The sequence below is a fragment of the Ambystoma mexicanum genome, chromosome 2p, assembly GCF_040938575.1.
Source record: "Ambystoma mexicanum isolate Mex_15411 chromosome 2p, UKY_AmexF1_1, whole genome shotgun sequence".
NCBI lineage: Eukaryota > Metazoa > Chordata > Amphibia > Caudata > Ambystomatidae > Ambystoma > Ambystoma mexicanum.
In genome coordinates this window covers 1,326,847,525-1,326,860,067 of record NC_090923.1, presented here as the reverse complement: position 1 = coordinate 1,326,860,067, position 12,543 = coordinate 1,326,847,525, and positions in this window count along the sequence as shown.

Genomic DNA, 12,543 nt, shown 5'->3' with positions numbered 1-12,543 from the left:
TGCTTTCTTTTGGATTTGGATTTGTTGGTGGATTTGTGTCTTTTCGTGTTTTCCAGTTTGCTGTGGTAAGTCCAAATTTTATTTTTTAACTCTTTATGTTGAATGCAATACAGTTCAAGTATACCATTTTTTCTTGTTTTTTCGATTGATAAAAGACATTCTTTCAGTTTTTTTTTTGATGGGTGTCATGATATTTTTTCCGTTGTATTTGTGTTTTTTCGCATGAGAATATTTGTGTAATTTGCATTTCTTGGTGAGTGTGTTCCTTTCTTAATTGTTTGATAAAGCTCCACAAGCTTGGATTGTATGTTTTAAAAGATTGTCTTAACCCATTGTGCCAATCTTCCAATTTATGTTTGTTTTTGAAATTTCATGTAATACTGCAGTGTAACAATTCCCATTTTTTTTTGGTCAAAACGTGCTCTTCTTCGTGTTCCGCTTCTTATTAATTGGCCAATCCAGGTGGTATCAAAATAATCTAAAAGTGGTTCAAAATAATGTTCATTGTCTTTAAAAAATCAGTTTGGGTTAAATGTTCATAGTACTCTTCTACATGATTTACAGGAAAAAAAGCTAATGCAAAAAGTAATGTTATATTGTGTTGGAATTCAAAATCATCTATATAGCGAGTTTGCACGCCATTTTGTTGTAATTTGCACCACATCTGATTGAGTAAAGTGAAAAAAACAACCCTGAAGTCTACATTGACTGAACAATGTCATTTATTTCTTTTATTTGCTGTAATTCACAATCTAAAATATCAATTTATGGTGCTTTGGGTGTGATTTTTTCACGAACAAAATGATAAATATGCTTGTATTGTTCCTCTGTTTTGGATGGCATAAGTGTATAAACCAAAGGCACTAGTGTCTCTTCTATAACTCTGTATGTAGTATAAAATTGTGCACACGGTTTTGGGCACACATTGAATGTAGCATCAACATGCCATTGCTGCATTTTTTAAGTATTCTACATTTTGGGATGTTCCAAATATTAGCATTCTTTGTTTGTTATTTCCTTTATCCATAATTAAAAAGCTTTCATTTTGATCTGTCAGCAACATTTCCGGTGTTAACGTTATATCCTGAAAGTTCAGATGCTTTTGGCAAATGTGTTTTTGTTTGCCTGTGTCATTGCAAAAGTTTTATTTGTGGCATTTGGCCTGCCACGTGAAATGGCATACACGTTTAATGATTGATCCACTCGGTTCATCCTCATTACACTCCACGAGAGCCTTCATTTCGATAACTTTCTTTTTAATCAATATTTTTGTGCTATCTGGAAGGTGGTTATGTTCAACTTCATGTACTATATTGTCTAAATGAGTAACGGCCCTCCCCTTGCATTTCTTGATGTGGTATTCCGCAGACTTGTAATAAATCTTGTCATTATTTTGACTCTCTTTTACAATTAATTGTGTTTTCCTTTCTTTGATGTGATATATTCCACAGTTTTGTTCATAATGACACACTCTAAAACGTCAGAGAAGCCTGATTTACTGTGTGGAAATATTTTCAGAATCATCAAATTTCATAATATTGGCACTTTACTGTTCTACGTATCGTTTTTTTCACAGCACTATCAGTGTTTACACTTACCTGGGTATTTATATAATGTTGTTTTCTTTTCAGAATTTACTCTTCTTCAGCACTGTCACTAATCAAGTCACATCCTCCAATCACACTGAACGTTAGGGTTCACTGTTATTTCTATGTTCAAAGATTGTACTCATTTTGGGTCCTTTTCTCAGAGCTCTAAATGCTTTATCGATATATATTTTTTTTCTGTAAATGCGTTTAGGTGAACTGTGTGAATATGAATTCGGTAAAAGCGTTTTCGGTAAAAGAAATTGGTAAAACATGCACTCAATATATACGTTTCGAAATGAAGACATGTAACCTGTAGGAGCACCCAAGTCTTGCAGACTGACGCACGCTTCTCTCTCAAGGCCCAAAGCATTAGGGACAATGAGATTTGGCAAAAAGGTGACTTGCAGTACAAACTAGGGTTCTCCCTAAGCTCGAGCTAAAACTCGATGGAGCAACGCTCCAGAACGGGTGCCAAGGGACAAGCAGGTCAGTCCACTTGAGGAACCAGGCACACTTCCGAGAAAGCTTATTTGCAGAGCATCAAGGTGACGTTGAGATTGTACTGTAATGTACTTTGCGCACTAAAAAACAGTTGCCAAAAGTGGCAACTAAGTCATTAGACTAAAGGAAACAATGATTCCCAGTGCTGACGGTCAGATGGATACATCAGTTTCCACAGAACGAAGAGCAAAAGCCCAGTGGGGCAGAGCTGAAGGTTGTGCTCCACTGGTAGAGTCAGGACAGGAGGCTGAAACAAAAGCAAAAAGTTGGCGGGGTCCACAAATATAGAGGTTAAACAGCAGTAAGTGAGCCTCTAAGTGGTCCAGTAATTTTTCCGGTGGTAAACGATATACCGGCTAGAACGCACTTGTTGAAGGAGAAGAGACTAGCGCTGGGGGAACCAGAAGAGTTGAACAAGGTCACCATAGAGCTGTGCAGACTGGCACTCGAAGACAAAGGATATATTTGATTGGTTTGAAGCACTCAAGCTTGCCTTTCAGCTGCTGGAGGTGGAGGAGGTACTGTAGGGTGCAGCCCTGATGAGTTGCTTACCGACCCATGGGACTGATGCAATTCTGCAGTTAATTCCTGAGCTAAGGCCTGTTTATGAGAGCATGAAGGCGGCTCTTCTCTGGAAGTTCTGTAAGACCCCAGAACAGTTTCTCAGGAGCTTTGGGGAGCTCAGCAAGAAATGTGGGCAGATATTCTAAGCATTCACACACTTGTCGTCGTTGAAATATCTGAGCTGGTGGGTGTCTGGTAACAAAGTTGACACATTTAAAGGGATGTACAATTTGACTGCGCGTGAGCATGTCTTGAAAAATTGTGAGGTCGACCTACACTAGCATCTTGTGGACAAGACTATTACAAACCATAGGGAGCTTGCAAAGGCTGCCGACAGGTTTGTAAGTACTCAAGATCAGAAAAAGGGCACACCCAAACCAAATGAGAAATCCCTGTACAAGGCAAGTAAAAAGGCTGAGAGGGACAATGGTCCAACCCACTCCTCTTCTAAGTCAGGTCCCCAAAAGCATGAAAGGAAATCCCAGAACTCTAGCTCAGTTGTGCACTCAGAAAAGCAGAGCACAGGCACCCCAACCACTGGGACACATGCGTTCTCACAATCCAAAGGTTGTTTTATGTCTAAGGAGCTGGTCCATAGTAGAGGGGATCCTACTTGCAAGGGATTACCCAATCAAGCCATAGTGAATGTTGGTCTCATGTAAGAGGCCATCATTCATGTGGGCCTCCTAGAGGTGGGAACAGTACCAGATCTCCAGAAGAGGTCCCAGTTCCCAAAAATACTCAACTGTTCTTAGAACAAGTGCATATCAATGGACACAAAGCTCCTGTGGTCAGAGACACCACGGCTAGCATCACTGCTGTCACACGGCAGTGGGTATAGCCAGGGTGGTATATTTCTGGGCCTGATTGTAGCATCAGTAGATTTTATGGAAAGAGTAAGTGCCCCATGGTGATAGTAGAGTTCAGTTGGTGAGGTGAAACAACCAAGCACCATTAGGCAGTGAAAGACTCCATCCCTGTCCCAGGTTTGTTGGGTAATGATCTTCCTGACCCCTAGATAGTTGTGACAGTCATCAGATCGAAGGCCAAAATGGACACCAGATCGAAGACTCTCAGGGCCTTAGGGCCTGGAGTGCATCTAGAGGGCTTATGTGAGGGACAGGCATGGCCGGTAGCCCCTGCTCCAGTTCTACAGACTGCTGAGTCACCTACTCCTATGGGAGAGTGGCCAGTAACCACAGAGAACCCTACTTTGGCAGCAGGGGACTCAGTGACTTCAGCGTTTCCTGGCACAGCATAGGAACCTGAGGTGGAGGACCAGGTAAGTTGAATCCTGAAGGACCTGCCAATGCTGGATGAGTTTACATCAGCTGGAGGCTCAGAACAGGCTGACTTCTTTAAAGCCCCGAACAAGTGTCCCAGTCTGGCGTGCCTGTGAAAGCAGTCAGAGGAGCAGGCTAACAGCGAGGTCCATGGACAGTTCAAAGTGTACTGGGAGGATAGACTCCTGTACACTGATCCAAAAGACTCTGAGGGTGAGGGCACCAGAATGTTTGTAACTCCCCAATGTCAAAGAAAGTTCCTTTTGAATTTGACTCACCAGATTCCTTCAGCGGGTCACTTGGGAGTTACTAAGACATCGGACGGCTTGTCAGGACCCTTTTACTGGCCCCAGTTTGGCGTAAACATGAAAGAATTTGTCCGGTCCTGCCCGAATTGTCGCGCTTCTGGCATGTCAGGTGGGGCAACAAATGCCCCCTTAATTCCACTACCTGTGGTAGGGTGGCCTTTTGAGAGAATGGGCATTAACATTGGGGGCCCGTTGGATCCCCAAACCAGCTCAGGGAACAAATATATCACTCTCCTTTACAAATCAATCAGCAGGAGAGTGGGGAACAACCTTGAAATATTTATGTTCAATCAAAGTACTGAAGTACGACAAACAGAACCTAGTCCCACGGTAAACTGATGACTCAAAGTAAGGAATATGCACAATGCAGACCTCTAAGATCCACAGAAAAACAAACTGGCACACCCAGAGATCATCAATCCCCCTGACTAAAAACAAGCCATCAGATGGCGCTCCCTGGAATGGAGCAAGAACGTCAACAGGAAGGAGGAACTGCAAGAACACCAACAGGAAGGTGGAATTGATTTGGTCAGGGACAGCAATGAGGATCAAGCATCCCGCCAATTCCAGCTGCAACAGATCATATGTCAAAAGAGCAAAACACAGCACCCTATGCCAAATGTATCAGACATGCAGCCTGCCAACAAAGGGTTGTGTGCGAGCTCATCAAGGAACTGGGACCTAACTGCCTATAGTCACATGCCTACCACATCCCAAGACAGGTGTGAAAGTATCTCTGTCACCTACAAAGAGAGAATATCTGACCTGCCTTTAAATGTGATGCAAGCAACCACAGACACAGCAATAAACAGTAGCAAATGTTTACCTCGTTGCAAACCCAAGCACACTGAGCAGCATCAGAACTGTGATGTGATTCTTTTTACCTGTAAGCAGGATCGTGGGGATAATTATTTAGAACTCCGTATCAGTATGTACAACTGACGGTGGTTTACATTTTTGTGATTGATCAATATTTGACTAGTGATATGAGACCTGGAGTTATTATGAAAATGGCATATGTGCAGGTGTGCTTGTATATGTGGTGTGCATGTGTGTGCTATTTTCTGTGTCTGAATGTTATTATTTAGTTTAGTTCGGGGATCTCCTGTTTAGATATTGATTGAGTTATGTGGACTTGGTTGCACTATATTATTTAGAATGGCAGGACAATATAGCATTGCTTGTTGGTTCTCTTTATTCCCAGCGTCATGTTGTATCTTATATACTATGTTTGTTTTTCATTGTATGGTAACTTGTAAAATGTATAAAAAATGTTATTTAGAACTGTGACCAAACAGGAATTTACAAAAGTAGAGGCTGAGAGAAATGAAGCCTGCTTAATCTAAGATCCATTCCTACAGGGCATCTTCAAGACAAACCTTGCAGCCCAAGCACCTGCCATCCTCTACCTTTCATTAGTTCACATATCCCTTGAGCAAGGTGTGGTACCTCAGACCTTCAAGACTACATGAACAAAACCACTACTCATACAGCTTCATGTTGAATGGAGTGAAGCAGCAAATGGATGCCTAAAAACAAGGCACAATGCGTTTACACCTCCATTTCGTCCCACTCCACTTTCCAGCAGTAACGATTGGGGTAGGGGCATATGGTGGAGTTGTCTCTCCTCGGTAAAATAGCTCAGTAGGTTGAGCAAAGGCTGCTGCAATCTGTCTGTCATCTGCAGGTCACAGGTTTAAATTTTGGGATGGCCAACTCAAACTTTCTTCCTTTCGGGGTCGATAAATGAGTATCAACTTTGGTTGGGTGATAATAATTGTGTGTACAGGTTCTATGTACAGTGCTTTGCCAAACGTGCTATATAAAATAATACATTATTATTGTTATAATTAGAGGTCTGTCGTTTTGACCACCTCCATCTTGTCAGTGCACTTTGTTTTACGCCTGCATGAGATTTGTATGTGTCCATAAAGCAAAGGGACTCCTTTGGAAACTGGCTTGGTTTTGCACCTACTAAACAGCAAGTGGATTCCATAGCAATTTATTAATACATGGCGCCTGCAAAACACAATTTTCAGATAGTATTCATGTTTGGATACGATGGAGAGTAAAATGAAAGAGTAAAGGCTAATTCACCATGCACTTGCGCCCTGATGCCTCCGGGCCTGATGGTTTACGCGTTATAAATAAAACAAATACAAATACTACAACTAAGCAGACAACACCAACATCTACTTCAAATACTTCACTGATAGCCACAAAACCAATCCGATCTTGTCAGATTTTCTCAACTAAGTTAACTCGTGGATGAGCAAAAACAGGAAGGAACTCAACCACAACAAAATCTAAACCACGATCTGCCCCACTAAACACACAGCGCCTTGCCTTGCCCTCGTGTGTGATTGCAAACGGCATATGCAGAAAGCCACAGTGGTCAAATATCTGGCAACCATGAAAGACATCCTGCTAGCCCAATAATCTCATATCAAAGGATGGGTTAGGAGCTTTTTAGATAGGATGTAACCTACCCTTTGTTCTTATCACTGGCCATAACAAGGCTGGTTCACGTGGACATAATTTACTTTGGCACCCCAGAACATGCTATTGCTGAAGCTACATAGAATGCAAAACAAAGCCACGAGGCTGACTGGATGACTGGACACAAGATAGTGCAGCACTGTGAGCCCTGTAACGCTGCCTATCAAGTGAAGAAGTGAAGAGTACCCCTCCCAAAACGCTGCATTGTGCACTAGGTCTTAGAAGGAGGGAGGGGCAGAGTTCATCCATCACACAATGCATTCTTACAAGGCCACTAAAATCCTGCAAAACTGTGTTCCGCAGAGTACGTCACTGCGGAAAAAAACAACATGGATGCACATCACCCACAATATAAACACCACAGGCAATCCATGTCTGTAAGGTGGAGACCTGATGGTAGGAACCGTGGAAACAACCGATTTCCAGTTCCTCCTGATATTACTTCCCTATGGCGAATACTCCAAAAGCAGGCACACATGGTGAACCAACATGAAATGTATAGCGATTTATATACAAATGTATTCATAGTACACACATACACATGTCATCAAATAAAAGAACATTTCATATTCTGTACAAGCATTTTAATGTATGCAAAACAAGGTAACCATGCACATATTTTCAAAACATCCCAAAAAACATATAATTTGAAGACACCTTTTTCCTAAATACCAGCAGAGATGTCTGCAAGAATGTCTTACATAATGTTCACATTATCAGTCCCGCAACAACCACCTGACATGTTTCTATCCAATTAACAATTAAAGGGATCATCCTCAGAGGCAACAAAATCTGCGCGGTGTGTGGTGATAGTGTATCAAGCTATATAGTGGAGAGATACCATTCAACAAAATGAAGAAGCAATTCTTAGGCAGCATAAAGCAGGTCGCCGTAAATGGTATCGCCTGGAAAATGTTGTGGCGATATTATTTGGATGACCATATATATGAGGATATGAGAACAGGGGCAAACAAAAAAAAAAAGAAAAAAAAAAGGAAAAAAGAAAGTTTGGGGATTGCGGGGGTGTCCCCCGCATGTTCCATGCAATAATGTCGCCACAAAAAACTGCCATTTTTTTGGCGATATTTTTGCATGGCGAGATTTTTGTGGCGACATTATTACATGGAACCCACAGATGGCCTAAAAGTAGGCAGTCTACCTAATGTTGGCAATAATGAGACCAGTGCATGGTATGTAATGGCAGAAACATAATTGTGGTTGTTACAGATGAGCTGCATACATCTCCATTAGGTCGGATGTGGCGAGTGCTCCTGGAGAAGGAAATAGATTTTTCGACGGTTCCTACCATCAGGTCTCCACCTTACTGACAGGGGTTCTCTATGTTGCGCGGGGAAAGTTTGGGAATTGAAAATGTTATCCACTCCGCTTGCACATTACTGCATTATAATTCTGAGCAGACACACTGCAAACTGCTATGTTTAAAAAACTGTTTCTTGCTTGTGCAAGGCGAGGTTTTAGATGTTACTGCGCATAATGAAGGCTCTTCATCGAGTGTGTAGGAATGCTGGCCTTCACATCTCTTGCTTTGACGTGTATCCGTTCTGGCATATGTAAGAGTGTTTTAGACTCCCTCTTTCTTAGGAAAAGTGGCTTTAGCAGACAGAAGTCGTCATATTAATAATCAAAATAAATACATAAATAAATATTACACACGTTATCGCCTGCCCCAAAATGTATGTGAATATTTAAGGAGTATATTCACCTTCACTAATTGTATTACGTATTATTGTATTAATTGTAAATGTATTACATACTAATTGTATGCTGCCCTCACTGATAACACTGACTAACATGAAAGAGCACAGCTGGTATCAAAGGCTGGGATAGTGGGGCTTTGTTCCCTGCCAGCAACATTATTTCAATATGATTCCTTGCCCTGTCTGGACCATCCCTTCCATAGAAATGCATGTGTTCCTTTGGCTAGAAGAGAATGGTGCACGCAGGGAGGGGGGTTCTTACTTGTGGTGAAGTCTAGTACTGCCGTTGGGTAGTTTTTGTCCTGTTATTGCATTTTATTAATAAATTGTTCACTAATTCACTGGGACCCTGTGTGGGCATTTTTCCACAACACATTTGGCGCATTAGACGTTTAATTCCCTGCTGCTCTGCAGCTATGTCCAATATCCGTCGGGTGCACTTCCTTGTGTTCCCTGTTGTCCCAGGAGGGATGATTACGCTGGAGGTGAGAGCTGGCCAGAGCACCTGGAGACTCGAGGATGGCAGACAGAACAGGTGCAGAAGAAAGAGCGGCCAAAATCGTGGGTTGGTGAACGCAGGTAATTGTTTCAGTGTATTGTCATGTTCTGTATGTTTGTTGTCTGAAATGAGTTCGGGTAAATGATTGTCTCTGAAATCTGAAATCTGAAGTCTGAAGTCAGACTTCTGAAATCTGTTGTGATTATCCAAGGATACAGGAGAGAAAGTGCCCTGCCTGTAGAATTGATTATCTGAATAAGAAAAAGTAAAAGCGGTTGGCTACGGCATTTTACAAGCAGAACATCCATGTTCCCTACTGATTTAAGAGAACATGCGACTGCTGTGCCTGTCAGAGTAGTCTAATATCGATTAGGGATTAGGAAGAATGTGTTCTGTATGAGAGTGAAGAAAATCTTTGTCTGAGAGCCTTACGATTGTCTTGTTTGAACCCATACCTTGATACTTGAAACCCTAAAGGTGCAACTTAGTTATGACCTTGCTTTATAGTTCACACTCTTTTGTATCCTAGTAGGGCAGTTCTAACAGGCTTTGTTTCTACGGATTATGTGTCTTTTCTTTGAATCTTACCTACCCATGTCTCTGAAAAGCTGAAATACTGCTCTGTATGGTTGGTAGTGTAATGGGGGAAATAGGATGTGAACCAGCAGTCATCTGAATATGACCAACACCTATGGGTGTGTCTGATATTTCTTTAATGGGGTAGGAACAGACGTTGGGTGTTGATACCCGAGCCTCTGAATAAATGTGGCAGAGCGGTCAACTAATGTGCCATACTCATGGCACCAGCCACGGGACTCGATAGCATCCCAATGCAGACATCTTAAGGAACGGACCTGTATGCATAATAAGTCATACCTTGTCTTATCTTCATGTAAATGGGTTCACAGCAGTCTTGACAAGTTCCACTTCCTCCTAAACGAATTCCAGCACACTTCATGTTTACTCACTACTCGCCGAAAGCATATAAGTGTCTGGAGAAATGGCACTAAAATACAGAGGGAGTAAACTAGACGTTTTCCTCAGGAAGGCACATTTGACTGAGAGAGGATACCAAATTCACGTAAGGCGCTAGAGAAGAATAACACATGAGTACACCAGCAACAATGGTACAATTATCTAGATTAGGATATCAAAGCTGCTAAGATACAGACTGAATCCAAGACCATGCACTGAAAGAAAATCCCTCAAAAACTAGTAGTCAAACCTGCAGGTTCTGGTCCATGAAGCTGGATACAAATGATTATAATCCAAGGGGAGCTCCGAGTAAAGGAAAGTCCTGAAGATATTTAGACACTTATAACCCTGCCATTTTAAAAATTACACCCGACCAACAGCCAGCTATACTAGACTCTACCCAAACGCCTACTTATCTCCCGTCCGCAACAATACATTCTGTTGTTGCCCCGTTTACTCCTGAAATACAAGTGTGATTTCTAGACTTTTTCTGCCGTCCTCATGCACATTTGACGGGTTCCCGCATCTGACAGCTAATGCCAGTGATGGTGCATTCCCGCTTAGACAACTCCCGGGAGGGGGCAATATTCTAGTTACTGAACATGCCTCCTGGCACGCTACTGATTTTTAAAATATTGTTCAGAGATTTCCATAGATACGAGAATTTCCTGTTAAGTTCCAGGAAGAACTGCTGGTCATCATAGATTGCTATTGCCCTACTTGTGTTGATTTTAATTAGTTGTTGCGAGTAGAGCTGCCCACAGATACATTTAACTTGTCGAAGTGCACACCAATTGGCCATCTGAAGAACCTGCTAGTCCTATGGATTTGAAAATGTTTACTGATAAACTGGTACAAACTGTTATCAAAATGTGCCCTCGAAAGACAGATTGGTCTAAGATAAATACTTGTAAGTAAGTCAAGGGGGGCAGGCCTGTGGAATATCTCAAGCGTTTGAAACAATCCTTGGAACATATTCTGGGATTGTTGAAGCAGTGCCTATACTGCCTCAAGCCATGGCGGCTCAGTTTGTGATGGGTTTAAAACCTAAGGTATCTGAAGGAATTAAGTCAGTACTGATAGGATGAGAAGGAAAAGGTTTGGTTGACGTTTTATTAGCTGCACAGCACTTGCCTGAAAAGGTTGAAACACAAAAGGAAACTACTGAAGCCAAACATATGGCGTTGCAGATATAAAGTTTACAACCTCCCAAGGGAACAGGAGGGTTTTCCCCCATGCCAGGTGGGCAAGGGTGATGACGGGGAGAAGGAAGTGGTGCACCCCAGTCAGTTGAACCAGGGAACCTGCTCAGCAGTAATACACAAAGACATATAGTGACCAATGCAATCCTTGCAAGGAATTTGGACACTGGAAAGCCGAGTGTCCATATTGCCCTCAGTATAACGGTTGAGGCGGACAGCCAACTGCACCCAGTGGGATGACAAGGTCCTTGCCTCCGCTGCTACTACTTGGAGCTGATAGCTAGGATTGCTGAGGGGTCCCTGAGCTTGTTGCACCACTTAAATTAATTGATCCTGCTGTCCCTTATTTTGATTTTAATGTTGCTGGTCAACATATTTCATGTTTGATTGACACTGGAGCATCACAATCCACCTTAAAAGACTCTAAGCTTCCATAAACAATGTAATCTGATGATGTTGTAAATGCTGTAGGTATAGGGGGTACTCCAATACCTCATCCTGTGTCCACTACACTCATGGTAACGATAGGTCCAATTTGTGACCAACATGCATTCTTGCTGAGTCCATGTTAGCCTGTGGATTTGTTTGGATAAGATTTATTGTGTAAATTGAGTTGCTCTATCTACTGTTACCCTGATGGTGTATATCTTGATATTCCTGCTCACAGAGAGCATGAGGTGCTAGCAGTATTACAAAAAATGTTACCCATTTCAACCCCGGAGACTGGACTGGCACTCCCAGTTCATGTCAGCAACTTTTGGACAGATCCCAGTCAAATTATAATCACTCATGCAAATGATACTGGATATATGGTTAATGCTGAGCCAGTTAAAATTACTTTGGATCCCGCCAAACCCCTGCCATGTGTACCTCAGTATCAGTTTTCTTGACAGGCTGAAAAAAGGCATTCTTCCGGGAATAGAATAATTTTTGTAACATCGTATAATTATACGAGCGTGCAGTCACTGCAATACTCCTATTTTGCCCACCAAGAAGCCAGGTAGAGAGGTTTACTATTTTATTCAGGATTTGCGCACAGTTAATGTCATCATGTTATCTGCTTTTCTGGATGTTCCCAAGCCAGCTACCATGGTGTCATGCATTACTTACTCAGCCACCTACTTTACTGTTGTCGATTTGTGTTCAGCATTTTTCTCCATACTCATAAAACACCCTGACATTGAGAACGTGTCTGCATTTACCCATGAATCCACACAATATACGTTCACTCATCATCCAATGGGATACGTATAAATCCTGACTCAGTTCTCCCAAATTTTAAAGATCTTGATTTGGTGCAGTTTCCAAGAGTGTCAATGCTGGTGCTGTAGGTAGATGATCTGCTCCCAGCCTCCCACTCATTTGAAGTGTGTAAGGAAGACTCACTTATTCTGTTGAAAATGCT